We start from the raw sequence: 16,746 nt of genomic DNA on the forward strand, positions 1-16,746 counted from the left end.
AGCTTTAATAGATGGTTGCACATTTTTAACCACAAATTTTGTTCTTGTGTGCTATACTCCTTCTGTGATCTTAGATTTGCTTGAGTCTTTATGTCTTATATTTGATGTTTTGAATGCATTTAGTATGATTGAGGCCATCTTTTGAAATAAAAACTCACTAACCCATATGGCCATACTCTTATATCTACCTTTGTAACCCACTTTTGAGCTTTTTAATTTTCCTTTTGTTCAAATTTTAAGCACATCTTTCTCCCTGAGTGAAAAATCATTAATGTCCATGAATTGTATCTTTGATTAGCTTGGGTTGAGGAGTGTGTCTTACTCAAGTGTGGAGGGGAATTTGAGGAGAAACATTGGTAGTAAGTTTACTTTGGGTATTCACTGAGAAATTTTGGAAGAAATAGGTAAAAACTCATGCATTCATTACTTAAAACATATGCATCCCTTTTTTATGATAAAAGAAAAAAAATTATGTACATACTTTGTTTATATAAGAAGAAGAAGAAGAAGAACAAGAAGAAGAAGAAGAAGAGAATGAATGAAAGAAAAAAAAAGAAATGATAATAAAAATGTAAATAAAGAATGCATATGTGTGTGAAGTAGAAAGAAGATGCATGAGTGAATGTGAGAAAGGAGATGAATGGGAAGTTAGGTTGTTTTCTTTGGTGTAAATAGGTTGATATAGGATTAGGTGGGATACTTGAGCTAATCAAATATCCAATCTTCTAGTCCACTTAACCATATTAATCCTACCCTTACCCTAAGCCCGTTACAACCCTCCAAAGACCTCATGATATTTATATTCATGCATCAAGTATTTGTTGATTGTTAGATAACTAGCAAATCATAGAAAAACATGATTAAAGGAGGATTGAGTGGTTAAGCCCTAAACACTGAGCGATTAGAGCGTAGACAAATCTAGTGAGGGATTCGATTGCTCAATTCTATGATTCCTTCTCTTATCTTGTGTCTTCTTACAAGTTGCCGAATTATTTTTTGAAAATTTCAAATCAAATCTTTGGACATTGATCACATTGTGGTAATTTCTTACATTAGCCCTAATGATCTACTTTGGATTGATTGGAATTCTATTGTTTATTTTTGCCAAACTCAATAGGAACCTTAATATAGATATAAGTAGGTAAAATTTTGCTTAGTTGCATGCACATAGGTAGTTGCATTGAATAAGTTGCTTGCCCTTTCACCCTTCTCCTTTGATTGTGATTAGCATGAGGACATGCTATTGTTTAAGCATGGGAGAATTGATGATAATCCATATTTGATGATAAATTTTGGTTTGATTTGAGTGAATTTCATCATATAAACCCACATTTATTCTCCTAAATAGCATGCTTTTGTGTTTTCTCTCTAAATTATCCTAAATTGTGAAAACATGCTATTTTGTTCTAATTTTAATCAATTTTATTCCACTTTCATTCCATTCGACGCCTTGACGTTTTATATGAGTGATTTTAGGTGTAATAGGTAGGAATGGTTTGATAAGAGTAGAGGAGAAGCATACAATTGGGAGAAAATATAAAAAAAAATAAAGGAGAAGCACACAGCCAAGTGTGTGTACGCACAACTTTATGTGCGTACGCACAAGTCCCAGCGCATGACTTCATTAAAAAGTCACGTGGCTTACAAATTGGGAGGTTTCCAAGCCCATTCCTAAAGGGTTTGAGGCATATATAGAAGGGCTATCAACACCATACAAGGGGGAGAAATAACAACACACTTAGGATAGTTTTAGGGTAGTTTTTAGGTTAGTTTCTCTTAGTTTTTCTCTCAATTTTTTTAGGGTTTAGTTAGGGTTTATACTACAAGTTTTTATTTTCCAATTTTGATCTTGGATTCTAGCTATTTCAATTGTAAGTATTGATGCGTGAGCATCTTGCCTATCTTTTCCTAGTGAATTTGCATTCAAATTGTTGAATTTAATCAAGAATTAATTATCTTTTAGCCACTACGGATGCTACTTTGAGTCGTGTGCAATTCTGTTTATTTTAGGTAGCATTCGGCTGAATTTGATGGAGTTTCTGCAGAAAAAGAGAAGAAGGCGAATGATGCTGTCAACCCTGACCTCTCTGCACTCAAACCTAAATAACTCGAGTTACAGAGATCCGACTGACGTGATTCTAGCAGCATTGGAAAGCTAACTTTCAGAACTTTCCAACAATATATAATAGTATACACTTCTCTTCCAGCTGTACGGTCAACGTGGCGTCTAACTTGGAATTTCTCAAGTTAGGCGCCAGAACCACAAATTCTCCAAAAACACATGATTACAAGCGCCAGTTAAAAAGGGAGCAGTGGTCCCCCTTCCATCTACTTGATGTTGCACGATTGTTTTTTTATTTAATTTTGATTAAATATTTTATTTTAATTACAAATATAAAAAGATATTATTTAGTTTTAGAAAATATATTTTACATTAATTAGGATTAGATATAAAAGGAATCTTCATCTCTTCTCTTCTACCTCATTCCACAATTTACAGTTTTTCAGAATCCTAGTTTTCTCTCTGAACCATGAGCAACTAAACCTCCACTGTTAAGGTTAGGAGCTCTGTCTATTGTATGGATTGATACTGTTACTTTTCTATTTTAATTCATATACTGATTTATTATTCAAGAATTGTTTTCGTTCTTTATTTTATGAATCTGGGTGGATCGAAAGTATGACCTTGATTCTAATTGAGTTCTTGTATAACTTGGAAAAGCTCTTTACTTGAACAACAGCTTGAAAACATATTCTCTTAAATTTCTAATTATCTGGACTTAACGGGATACGTGACATATAATCCTCATATATTTGGGTAATTAGAATTTTTGTGGCATATAAACTAGAATTGAACTTCATCCTCTAATTGGAATTAAGTGACCAAGGAATTGGCGGTTGATGAAAGTTAGAGTAGACTAAGAAGGTCTAAGGAATTAGGGCTTAGTCATATATAGTTTGTCATGAATTGAATCTTACATGATTAAAATAGTTAGTAAGAAAAGTCAATCCGAAAAATAGATATTTCTGAAGCCTTAACTGTTTCTCCATATATTATTCTCATTAATTTACTGCTTGCTGTTTTAATTTCTAAATTACTGTTTAATGCTTTTGAATACCAGAACACTCTTTTCCGTCTGTCTGACTAAGCCAATCACTCAACTATTGTTGCTTGATCCATCAATTCTCGTGGGATCGACCCTCACTCACCTGAGGTATTACTTGGTACGACCCGGTGCACTTGCCGGTTAGTTTGTGGGTTATAAATTCCGCACCAAGTTTTTGGCGCCATTGCCTAGGATTGATTGTGATTGACAACTACTCATTGTTTAATTTCTTAGATGGAGATAATTTTTCTTTTAATTAATTTTATTTTAGCATTATTAATTTTTAATTATCATTTTTTGTTTTCCTTGCCTTCGTTTCCCATTCCCCTGTCCGTGCATTCCTTTTACTTTCTTTTATTAATTTATTTTTTTAATTTTTATTTTTTTTCCCTGTCCAAGCATTCCTTTTATTTCCTTTTATTTTTTTAAATTTTTTTTCAAAACTTTCCCGTTTAGTTTAATTTTTTTTTATATATTAATTTTTAAAAGCCTTTATTTTGTCTTATTCATTTTATTTTTCTTTATTTTCGTTGTTTTTTTTTTATATTTCATATTGCTTCGTTCTATTTGTTGCATACATTTTATCTATCCTGTTATTTGTTTTATCTGCTTCTTAGTTTGAATTTTCGATTTTCATATCAATTATTTTTTTTTTAATTTCTGAAATTAAGTTTGGTGTCACCTAGTTATTTATTTTAATTTTTCTGTTTAAATTTAAAAAAAATAAAATTTTCACTTTAATTTTATTATAATTTTCGAACTTTTTGCTTTAATTATTTAGTGTTTTTATTTTATTTCTTTACACAGGTTACCTCACTGAGAATTCTCTACACTCTGACGTAGAGAATCCCATCTTTTCTTGTCTTCTGTCTGTTTATGAGCAGGAACAGGGACAAAGAACCTCTTTTAGACTTTGATCCTGAACCTAAAAGGACTTTCAGGCGGCATTTGCAACAGGCAAGACTTTACAAGGCTGCAGAGTCCAATATAGATCATAATAATGCTGCTAATGCCAATATGGCAAATCTGAATGGGAATGAGCAACCTAGAAGAGTGCTTGGCTCTTACACGGCTCCTAATGCAGATCTCTATGGAAAAAGTATTGTGGTGCCTCCTATAGCTGCAAACAACTTTAAGCTGAAGCCACAACTAGTTACTCTTGTGCAACAAAATTGCCAATATCATGGGCTTCCTCAGGAAGACCCAAATCAATTTATCTCTGATTTTCTGCAAATGTGTGATACAGTGAAGACCAATGAAGTGAATCTTGAGGTATACAAACTCATGCTCTTCCCATTTACTGTGAAGGATAGAGCAAAACTATGGTTAGATTCACAACCCAAGGAGAGTCTGGATACTTGGGATAAGGTTAACACGGATTTCTGACTAAATTTTTCCCACCTCAAAAACTGACTAAGCTAAGGGTGGAGGTTCAGACGTTCAGACAAAAAGATGGTGAGAGATTCAAGCTACTGACTAGGCAATGCCCTCCGGACATGTTCTCTAGATGGACTCAGCTGGATATCTTTTATGAGGGCTTATGTGAAATGTCCAAGATGCGCTTGGATAATTCTACAGGTGGTTCCTTGCACATGAAGAAGACACCAGAGGAGACTATTGAGCTTATTGAGTTGGTTGCTAACAACCAATACTTATATTCCTCCAACAGGAATCCTTTGCACTCTGAGACCTCTCAGAAGAGAGACATGTTGGAAGTGAAAACTGTTAATGCTCTTCTTGCTCAGAACAAGCTTATGTCTCAGCAAATAAATCTACTTACTCAACAGTTGAGTGGAATGCAAGTTTCAGCTGTCAACACTCAGAATGCACCTCAAGAGGTCCCTTATCACATGACAGGTAATTTTGTGCAAAATGATAATTATGATTATGCTCAATCCTCTTCTGAACAGGTCAATTACATGGAGAGTGGCCCTAGAAATCCCAACAATGATCCATACTCTAAGACCTACAATCAAGGGTGGAGAAATCACCCAAATTTTGGGTGGAGAGACCAACCTCAGAGATCTCAAAATTTCAACAATAATTCTCAGGGCGGCTTCCAACAGAATAATCAAAATAATCGCCAATTTCAATCTCACCCACAACAACCACCTCAGCAGGCAAACTCTCAACCCCAACAAGATTCTAATTGGGAGATGATAAGGAGTTTTATGTAGGAAACCAGGGCGTCCATTAGAAACTTGGAGGTGCAAATGGGCCAATTGAGCAAGCAAATGCCTGAGAGGTCTTCAAATACATTTTCTGGTGATACAGTGGTGAACCCAAGAGAAGATTGCAAGGCTATTCAATTGAGGAGTGGTAAAGTAGCTGGTTCTGAGACCAAGGTCAATGAGGAGCTAGTTGAAAAAGAAGCTCCAGAGGAGATGAAGGAAGAAGTAGAGTACACCCCTCCGAAGCGTGCAGATAACCCATTCCCTGACTCTCTTGACACTTATCCTACATTGCCAAAGGCTCCTGAATACAAGCCAAAAATACCATATCCTTAGAGGCTTTAGAAGGCTTCCAAAGATAAGCAATTTTCTAAATTTTTAGAAGTCTTCAAGAAGCTACATATCAACATTCCTTTTGTAGAGTCTCTTGAGCAAATGCCTCTCTATGTTAAATTTATGAAAGAATTATTGACTAACAAGAGGAATTGGAAGAAACAAGAAACAGTGGTGTTAACCAAGGAATGCAGTGCCATTATTCAACATAACATTCCTGAGAAGATGCAAGATCCAGGGAGCTTTGTAATTCCTTGCACCATTGGAGATGTCACCATTCAGAGAGCTTTATGTGATCTTGGAGCTAGCATCAATCTCATGCCACTTTCAGTGATGAAAAAGTTTCAAATTGAGGAGGTAAAACCCACTCGTATTTCTCTTTAACTTGCTGATCTTTCTATTAAATTACCTGTGGGTGTTGTTGAGGATTTACTTGTGAAAGTACGACCATTTATTTTTCCGGAGATGTCACCATTCAGAGAGCTTTATGTGATCTTGGAGCTAGCATCAATCTCATGCCACTTTCAGTGATGAAAAAGCTTCAAATTGAGGAGGTAAAACCCACTCGTATTTCTCTTCAACTTGCTGATCTTTCTATTAAATTACCTGTGGGTGTTGTTGAGGATTTACTTGTGAAAGTAGGACCATTTATTTTTTCTGCTGATTTTGTTATTTTAGACATGGAAGAGGATGCAAAATCCTCTATTATTCTTGGTAGACCCTTTTTAGCTACAGGTAGAGCTCTGATTGATGTGCAAAATGGTGAATTAACCCTGAGGGTCAATGAAGAATAGGTGGTCCTTAATATTTTTGAAGCTCTCAAGCACCCTAATGATTCTGAAGAGTGTATGAGAATTGATGTTGTTGAACCACTTGTTCAAGAGGTACTGGAAGCTGAGGTACTTGATGAAATTTTGGATCCTATTTCGGAGTATGAATTAGTTGAAGTTGATGATTCCCCACCCCAAAAGAAGCTGATGAACATGCCAATAAAGGAGGAGGAAGTCCCCAAGCTTGAGCTCAAACTTTTGCCCCTTCTCTAAAATATGTGTTCTTGGGTGAAAATAATTCATATCCAGTGATAACTAGCTCTTCCCTGAAGCGTGAAGAGGAAGAGGCACTTATTTTAGTGCTCAGGAGCCATAAAACAGCTCTTGGGTGGACTGATGACCTAAAATTCACACCCCATATAAAAAATGATGAATCCGTTCTTTTAGCAAGCGCACCAAAATTATCGTCAAGTAATAACCCACAGTGGAGTGGGATCGTATCCACAGAGATTGGTAGATTTGAGCAATTTTAATTAATTAGTGAATTAGTTAAGCTAAGCAAAATAAATTGTGATTGTAGAATTGTAAATGGGCGGAAACATAAATGGTTCAAAAGTAAAGATAAGCAGTAAAGTGCAGAAATGGAAATGACAATAATGTAAAGTGCAAAAACATAAATGACTCAAAAGTAAATGGGAATGGGGATTTACAGAATATAAAGAAAGCTATAAAGAAAGTGGAAGATAAGAATAGGGAGAATTCATTGATATCATGAGATGTTGCTCTCTTTGGATTAAATCCAGTTCATATCTTCTTCAATCATACAACTCATTGACCTCTTGGCAATCATGATTGATTGAGCCCCAATCCCTTGGTGACTCAATCTCTCAGATCTTGATCAATAGCCAATTCCTTGGTCTAATTGCTCATGAAGAGAGATATGCTTGGTCTCTGATTATACCACACATCATTATAAGTCCAAGTAGAGGGAGGATTATATGTCACTATATCCAAATGCCAAAACCCAGATCCTACTCAAGTGTGAGAAGGGATTTCTAGCATGGTTTCATGTTTCCTTTTCCAAGGTTCCCATGAAACCCATTTTGCATTCAACCTCTTTTCCAAGATGATTGAACACTAACATTAAAACGAAATTCCTTCTAGCAAATCAAAGAGAAGATGAAGAGAAGAAAAAACTAACTATCATTAATCCATCAAATACAACAGAGCTCCCTCTCTCAATGAGAGGGAATTTATCTACTCATAGCTCAGAGAAAAGTACCAAAGATGGAAGAGATGATAAAGTGAAAAGTAAATCTAACTACAACTAATAGCTCTATTGCTTCACCCCTTCCTCAGTACTTTCAGGGGCTATTTATACTACTCCTAACACTAGAATAAAGAAAATACAAAAGAGAAAAGAAAAATACAATTTGGAGGAAAAAGAAACTTAATAAACGTGACCTTCCAGGATGGCGTTTGGCTGGCGTTCAGGTGGCGTGCCACGCCTAGCCTCCAATTTGGCTTGGCGTGCCACGCCAAGCTCTTCAAGTGGCACGCCCCATGTGTTGATGTCCCTGGCGTGCCACGTCTTCGAGCCCAAGTGGCACGCCTAGGGTCTTCTTAAGTGTGGGTGTTGGCTTGGCGTGCCACGCCTTCGAACCCAAGTGGCACGCCCAGGCTTTTTCCTTCTTTCTTTCTTTTCTGGAAAGTTGAACTAGCGTGGCATGCCCAGGTTCTGCCGTGCCACGCCCATTTTGGGTGCTTGATCTTCCTCTCTTGCCAATTGAACTAGCGTGGCACGCCCAAGTTCTGGAGTGCCACGCTCATCATTCTTCTTTGATCCAGTAGCTGGCGTGCCACGCCTGGGTCCTCAAGTGGCACGCCTAAGTGAGAATCTGGAGTTGGCGTGCCACGCCTTCGACACCAAGTGGCACGCCCAGCCTTTGCTTTGGCCCTTTTTATCATTGGCGTGCCATGCCTGGATGCTCTAGTGGCACACCCAGCTTTGCTTTGGTCTCCTTGAGTGTTGGTGTGCCACGCCTGGGTCTTCAAGTGGCACGCCCAAGTGACAATTGAGAGCTGGCGTGCCACGCCTGCGACATGAAGTGGCACGCCCAGCCCTTTTGGCCTTCAACCTCTTCTCTGGAAACTTGTACTAGCGTGCCATGCCTTGAGGCTTAAGTGGCACGCCCACTTCAATGTGGCTCTTTCCAGCTTGGCGTGCCACGCCTGGTTCTTCAAGTGGCACGCCAAAGTGATGATTTGAAGCTGGCGTGCGATGCCTTTGATACCAAGTGGCACACTCAGCCTTTTGGGTCTTCAATATTGCTCTCTGGAATCTTGTACTGGCGTGCCACGCCTTGGTGCTCAAGTGGCACGCCCCTTTAGTATGATTCTTTTCAGCTTGGCGTGCCATGCCTAGCTCTTCAAGTGGCATGCCCCTTTTGTGGCCTTCATCCTCGCTCTCTGGAACTTACACTGGCGTGCCACACCCAGCTCTTGGCGTGCCATGCCCATGTAAAGGTTTTGGGAGTCCTTTCTGGAAAACTGTGTTGGCGTGCCATGCCCAGCTTCTGGCGTGCCACGCCCATACAATTTCTTCAATCATGCTCCTCTGGAAATCATAACTGGCGTGCCACGCCCAGTTCCTGGTGTGCCACGCCTATATAGAGAGCTTGAGGATCCTTTCTAGAATTTAGTATTGGCGTGCCACACCCATTCATTTTTGTGGCGTTTGCTCCAAGTGGCACGCCAGTTTCATACGCCCAGCTTTGTTTTGTTGTTTTCTTCCCTTTTTGATGTCTTTTTCACCTAAAATTCAGCACAAACCCTTTTCAAAGTAATGTACCATAATATTCATCAATTAACTCATGAATTGCAATTATCAAATGAGATTATGTTCTTTTATGGTCCTTTTTATACAAGAAGAAAGGGTAAATGATGAAAGTCATCACAACACCAAACTTAAGCTTTGCTTATCCCAAGTAAATCAATGTGAGTAGTTCTTAAATGAATTGATACTTGACCTTGAATGGATGCAAACATTACTAAGGAAGAGGCTAAGTGTTTAACACATGAATATATTTATTTTAATGTCACAAAGAACTTCTAGATCCTTGAGGGTTCTTTCAAATATAAGCTTCAGGGGCCCTTTTTATTGATTGTCACCTTGATGTAGCAAGAGTTATTTCATTCTCTTTTGGATGTTCTTTCCTTTTCACTTTTTCTTTTTCATTGACCACGACTCTAAATGTTTTGTCTCAAGACAACCCTTTAGTTAGACTTTCAATTAGCACTCCCAAATTCGTTGGCTTTAGGGTACTAGGTGTTGAAACACCCCTAAGAATTTACTTGCCCAGGTCTTTTCTTGACACATCTTCACTACAAGTATCTACTAGGTTCTCTAACTCTTGTAAGCTATTTAGTGTTTCTTTTCATCCTAGTAGTTGATGCTCAGAGCCTTGGGTCTTTATTTCTTACTACTTCTTGGTTCTATAGATATTCAAGGGATACCCCTTAGCCTTTACTTTGTCATACCTTCTAAGCCCAGTTGTTTTTTCATGACTCATTTTCTTTCTAGTTCATTCAAGGTTCTACACTTAGTTCCTTATCTCTTAGTTTTTGAACAGTCCCAATTGGTCTTAGTCTCTTTTGCTCTTGTTTTTGTAACAACTCACAATAACTCTTATGGAAACAAACTAATCTTTTATTGATGTAGATGAACTTGAACTAATATTGCATTTTTTTTCTTGTAATTCAAAGGACTCATAAAAGACTTTAGGCATATAAAAAAAACTAAGCATTAAACATAAACTATCCTAGCATTTCAACTTATTCTCAAACAGAAATTAAAACATAAAGAAACTAAACAGAAATTTAGAAATTTGAGAGTGTCAACCATGGAACTCAACAACCTTGAGCAGCTTCAGTTCATTGGCCCCTTTCCTTTGTCTTTCATTTTGGAGGGGGAGGAGTCATCACCATTCTTCTTGGAGGATCCTTCTTGTGCCTTTTTGTCATTGGGAGGAACCGTACCTTTTTAAAATACTACATTTGGGAGGAACCGTACCTTTTTAAAAGATGTTCAGATGGTATAATTCGAAGATGTGTTCCAGATGAAGAAACACAGTAAATTCTCTGGCACTGTCATGATTCTGATTATAGAGGCCACTTTAGTGGTGAAAGGACAGCTTCAAAAGTCCTTCAGAGTGGATTTTACTGGCCGAATCTCTTCAGAGATGCAAGAGAATTTGTGAAGCACTGTGACAGGTGTGAAAGAGCTCAAAATCTCCCTGCCAACCATGAGATGCCACAGTAGGGGATTCTTGAGGTTGAGTTATTTGATGTATGGGGTATTGATTTCATGGGACCTTTTCCACCCTCACATTCAAACAACGATATTCTAGTGGCAGTTGATTATGTGTCCAAGTGGGTGGAAGCTATGGCGCTACCCACCAATGATGCCAAAGTGGTAATGAGCTTTCTTCAAAAATATATTTTCAGCCTGTTTGGTGTCCCAAGGACACTCATTAGTGATGGTGAAAGTCACTTCTATAACAGACAGCTGGACTCACTTTTGCAGAGATATGGAGTCCATCATAAAGTGGCAACCCCCTATCACCCTCAGACAAGTGGACAGGTTGAGGTTTTCAACAGGAAACTCAAGAGGATTCTAGAGAAGACCGTCAGCGTTTCAAGAAAGGACTGGTCTAGGAAGCTTAATGATGCTCTCTGGGCTTACTGGACAGCCTATAAGACTCCTATTGGCATGTCTCCCTATCAGTTGGTCTATAGCAAAGCCTGTCACTTACCAGTGGAGCTAGAGCATAAAGCTTACTGGGCAATCAGGTATCTGAACCTTGATGCTCAGGCTGCTGGAATTAAGAGGATGCTTCAGTTGAATGAGCTTGATGAATTCTGATATTCAGCCTATGAGAATGCCAAGCTCTATAAGGAAAGAACCAAGTTATGGCATGACAAGAAGATTGCCCAGAGTCTTTGAGCCGGGCCAGAAAGTGCTTCTGTATAATTCAAGGCTCAAACTCTTTCTCGGGAAGCTGAATCCCAGTGGTCAGGACCGTTTATGGTTACCAGAGCTTTACCATATGGTCATGTAGAGATCCAAGAAGAGAATTCTGACAGAAAGTTTACAGTAAATGGCAAGAGGTTAAAGCACTATCTTGGAGACGAGATTGATCGCCAGAGGTCTGCTCATCTGCTGAATTAGCAGAACTGACCGTCAAGCTAGTGACGTTAAAGAAGCGCTTGTCGGGAAGCAACCCGATGTTTTCGTATCCTTTGTTTTGATTTCTGTTGGTTTGATTTTGTATTAATTTGGTTTCAGTTGATATTTTTACTATTTTTTCCCTTTGTTTTACGTATGTTTGGATCATGCAGAATTATTGAAACATAATAGGTTCTTAAATACAGAGTGCAGACGCGCAGAAGGGAATTTGTCTCAGAAGGTTCTGTGCCTAACTTGAGAATTCTCAAGTTAAGCGCCACATACTTCGCGCAGCATCCAATTTCTCTCTAGAGGGTCTGCGCCTAACTTGAGATTTTTCAAGTTAGGCACAAGGTATGATTACTCAAGTCAAGTTAGGCACAACAAAGGAAGGAGCGACCTCAAGTTAGGCGTGCTAGGGGAGACATGGCCTCAATTTTTCTTTGCTTGAGGACAAGCTTATATTAATGGAACCAAAGGGAGGTAAATCATCTTCACGGAGGAGCACAGCTTGAAGAATGAGACGGCCACTAGGATAACTGAGGTGGTTGAGTTCCTTTCATTCTATATTTCCTTCCATTCTTATTATGTTATATTCATGTTTTCTGTTGTTTTACTTGAATGTCATGATCCTTTGTTATTTCGATTCCTAGGTTCCAGTTTATTTTGCTATTTTTTCTGTTATTTGCTTTTAAATCTGGAAAGTATCTCATGTATCGCTCACTGAGCTTGAATCCAAAAGAAAAAGAAGAAAAGGATGTATTGCATGAAAATTAGAGTCTATAACAAAGAATAGTCTTATTCACTTAAATGTGGTGGTGTTTTCTGTGATTTTGAATGCATGACATGAACAGTGCATATCTGAATTTGAATCAAAGGATGTTGATGTATAAGGAACAGGAATTTAGAGAACTATTATGAATTCTCTGAAGTTAGTGAAAGTTTAATCCTTGAAGCAAAAGAAATAGCAAAAGAAAAATAAAGGCAAGGTCCAAGGCTCTGAGCATCAATGACTAGGGAGGTCAGACATGATTAAAGGCTCAAAGAGTTGTTTCCCTAGTCATATGCTTGTGGTGTGAATGTGTCAAGTAATCCTTGAGATAGAGCACTAAGAGTCGAGATCAAATGCATTTAACAGAGTATGCCAAAGGCTTTGAGCACCACTATTTGGGAGTAACTGAAAAAAAATTTAGAACTTAAAGAGAGTTTCCTAGTTAAGTGCTTGTGGTGTTTTTGTGTCAAGTAATCCTTGAGACAAAACATTTAAAGTCACGGCTAGGCTCAAGGTGCAAAGTACCAAAGAAAAGAAAATTAAAAGGAATTTGATGTGTTCAAGGATTAAACTGAAGTATAAAAGAGTAGAGAATTCATAATATTATCCGGATTCTAATTTCGAGTGACAGTGACATTCTTCTTATTCAAAGGAGAGAGAGATGCCAAAACTATTCCAGATTGCAGTTGTAAACCCCATTTCAAGAAGAGACATGAGCTTAATTGAACTCTCACTCACATGCAAATTCACATCCTAAGCTTATGTTAATTTTGGTTGCTTGAGGAAAAGCAATAATTCAAGTTTGGTGTTGTGATGCGTGAGCATCTTTCCTATCTTTTCCTAGTGAATTTGCATTCAAATTGTTGAATTTAATCAAGAATTAATTATCTTTTAGCCACTATGGATGCTACTTTGATTCGTGTGCAATTCTGTTTATTTTAGATAGCATTCGGCTGCATTTGATGGAGTTTTCGCAGAAAAAGAGAAGAAGGCGAATGATGCTGTCAACCCTGACCTCTCTGCACTCAAACCTAAATAACTCGAGCTACAAAGGTCCGATTGATGTGATTTCAGTGGCATTGGAAATCTAACTTCCAGAGCTTTCCAACGCTATATAATAGTATACACTTCTCTTCTAGCTGTATGGTCAAGGTGGCGCCTAACTTGGAATTTCTCAAGTTAGGCGCCAGAACCACAAATTCTCCAAAAACACATGATTACAGGCGCCAGTTAAAAAGGGAGCAGTGGTCCCCCTTCCATCTACTTGATGCTACACGATTGTTTTTTATTTAATTTTGATTAAATCTTTTATTTTAATTACAAATAGGAAAAGATATTATTTAGTTTTAGAAAATATATTTTACATTAATTAGGATTAGATATAAAAGGAATCTTCATCTCTTCTCTTCTACCTCATTCCACAATTTACAGTTTTTCAAAATCCTAGTTTTCTCTCTGAACCATGAGCAACTAAACCTCCACTGTTAAGGTTAGGAGCTCTGTCTATTGTATGGATTGATACTATTACTTTTCTATTTTAGTTCATATACTGATTTATTATTCAAGAATTGTTTTCGTTCTTTATTTTATGAATCTGGGTGGAACGGAAGTATGACCTTGATTCTAATTGAGTTCTTGTATAACTTGGAAAAGCTCTTTACTTGAATAACATCTTGAATACATATTCTCTTAAATTTCTAATTATCTGGACTTAACGGGATACGTGACATATAATCCTCATATATTTGGGTAATTAGAATTTTTGTGGCATATAAACTAGAATTAAACTTCATCCTCTAATTGGAATTAAGTGACCAAGAAATTAGCGGTTAATGAAAGTTAGAGTAGACTAAGAAGGTCTAAGGAATTAGGGCTTAGTCATATATAGTTTGTCATAAATTGAATCTTGCATGATTAAAATAGTTAGTAAGAAAAGTCAATCCGAAAAATAGATATCTCTGAAGCTTTAACTATTTCTCCATATATTATTCTCATTAATTTACTGCTTTCTATTTTAATTTCTAAATTACTGTTTAATGCTTTTGAATACCAGAACACTCTTTTCTGTCTGTCTGACTAAGCCAATCACTCAACCATTGTTGCTTGATCCATCAATTCTCGTGGGATCGACCCTCACTCACCTGAGGTATTACTTGGTACAACCCGGTGCACTTGCCGGTTATTTGTGGGTTATAAGTTCTGCACCAAGTATTTCGTAATTTTCTCTTTTATTACACTACTTGTTCTACACTTTCTTATATTTTAGTTCACTTTACCAATACATATATGCTTTTGTAATTTTGAGTTCTATTCCATAAATTTGATGTTTAGTGGTTATTATATGTTTATTGAGTTGCCATTGTTGATTTTTTTATTAGTTGTTTATAGTTCCAAGTATTTTATAATTTTGCCATGTTTTATGAATATGCCTACCATGTGTTTGATGAAATGTCAATTTTGATTATGGAGTAAATTTCCACTCCTTGGCTTGGAAAAATGAGTATATGGGATACTATAGTCATAATGTCCGACATTTAGTGATAATTTTTGGGTTGTTAGTTGTCCTTGTTTCCACTAACACTAGCTTTTTACTAAGGTAATTAGTAAGTTAGCTAGGATTTGTGGATTAAGAACAATTATGCTCACCTGACTTACTCTTCGATGTTAAGGGTTGACTAGGTAAGATTAATCCATTATAATTATCATAATTTTGGTTATGGAAAAGAAGGAATTTCATAACTCATCCCAACTCAAGGTTCTATTTATGTTTTGAACCACTCTTCAATCACTTTAAAGCCTTACTTGTTCATATTACATAGATAGTTCTTTAATTCATTTATTAGTTTATTAATTGCAATTTTGATTGTTCTTTAATTCCTTTAATTGTTTGTTTCGTCATTAAAAACCTCTTGATTTTCACAACCAATTTTATGCACTTATTGTCCCTAGTTTCTTGGGAGAACGACTCGGGAGTTTAAATACTCTCGGTTATTTGATTTGAATTGTGACAATTCTATATTTAAACTTTGACGGAGAATCCATTGTTCGTCTAGACTATACTTGCAATGAAGATATTCTTTTTATTAATTAAGAAATTCTAGACCGGCATAAATTCTCTTGTCAACAGTTCAACAAGCTACCAAGATGCAACAAGTATCAATAAATATAAAACCATCGTCAACATTCCATAATAACTACTTAAGGTACCATTCAGAATAGTTTAAAGAATTCAGAACAGTTGACGCAAACAAACAAAAATGGAAGAAAGTACCAACCTTGATAAAATGCGAAATGAGAAGGCACGATGATGAGCAGATAATTTATACGCTTTTTGGCATTATTTTTACATAATTTTCAGTATAATTTAGTTAGTTTTTAATATATTTTTATTAGTTTTTAAATAAAATTTATATTTCTGGACTTTACTATGAGTTTGTGTATTTTTCTGTGATTTCAGGTATTTTCTGGCTGAAATTAAGGGACCTGAGCAAAAATTAGATTCAGAGGTTGAAGAAGGACTGCAGATGCTGTTGGATTCTGACCTCCCTGCACTCAAAGTGAATTTTCTGGAGCTACAGAACTCCAAATAGTACGCTCTCAATTGAGTTGGAAAGTAGACATCCAGGGCTTTCCAGCAATATATAATAGTCCATACTTTGCCCGAGTTTAGATGACGCAAACTAGCGTTGAACGCCAGTTCCATGCTGCATTCTGGAGTTAAACTCCAGAAACAGGTTGCAAAGTGGAGTTAAATGCCAGAAACAGGTTACAAACTGGCGTTCAACTCCAAGAGAAGCCTCTACACGTGTAAAGCTCAATGCTCAGCCCAAGCACACACCAAGTGGGTCCCAAAAGTGGATTTCTGCATCATTTACTCATTCCTGTAAACCCTAGTAACTAGTTTAGCATAAATAGGACTTTTTACTATTGTATTTACATCTTTAGTTTCATCTTTAGATCACGTTTGGGGGCTGGCCTCTCGGCCATGCCTGGACCTTCATCACTTATGTATTTTCAACGGTAGAATTTCTACACACCATAGATTAAGGTGTGGAGCTCTGCTGTTCCTCATGAATTAATACAAAGTACTACTGTTTTTCTATTCAATTCAAGCTTATTCCTTCTCTAAGATATCCATTCGCACCCAAGAACATGATGAATGTGATGATTATGTGACGCTCATCATCATTCTCACCTATGAACGCGTGCCTAATAAACACTTCCGTTCTACTTGCAAACAAGCTAGAATGAGTATCTCTTGGATATCTAATATAGAGGACCGAGTCCGAGATATTAGAATCCTCGTGGTATAAGTTAGAACCCATGGATGGCCATTCTTGAGATACGGAAAGTCTAAACCTTGTCT

The sequence above is a fragment of the Arachis ipaensis genome, chromosome B10 (assembly GCF_000816755.2).
Source record: "Arachis ipaensis cultivar K30076 chromosome B10, Araip1.1, whole genome shotgun sequence".
Classification (NCBI taxonomy): domain Eukaryota; kingdom Viridiplantae; phylum Streptophyta; class Magnoliopsida; order Fabales; family Fabaceae; genus Arachis; species Arachis ipaensis.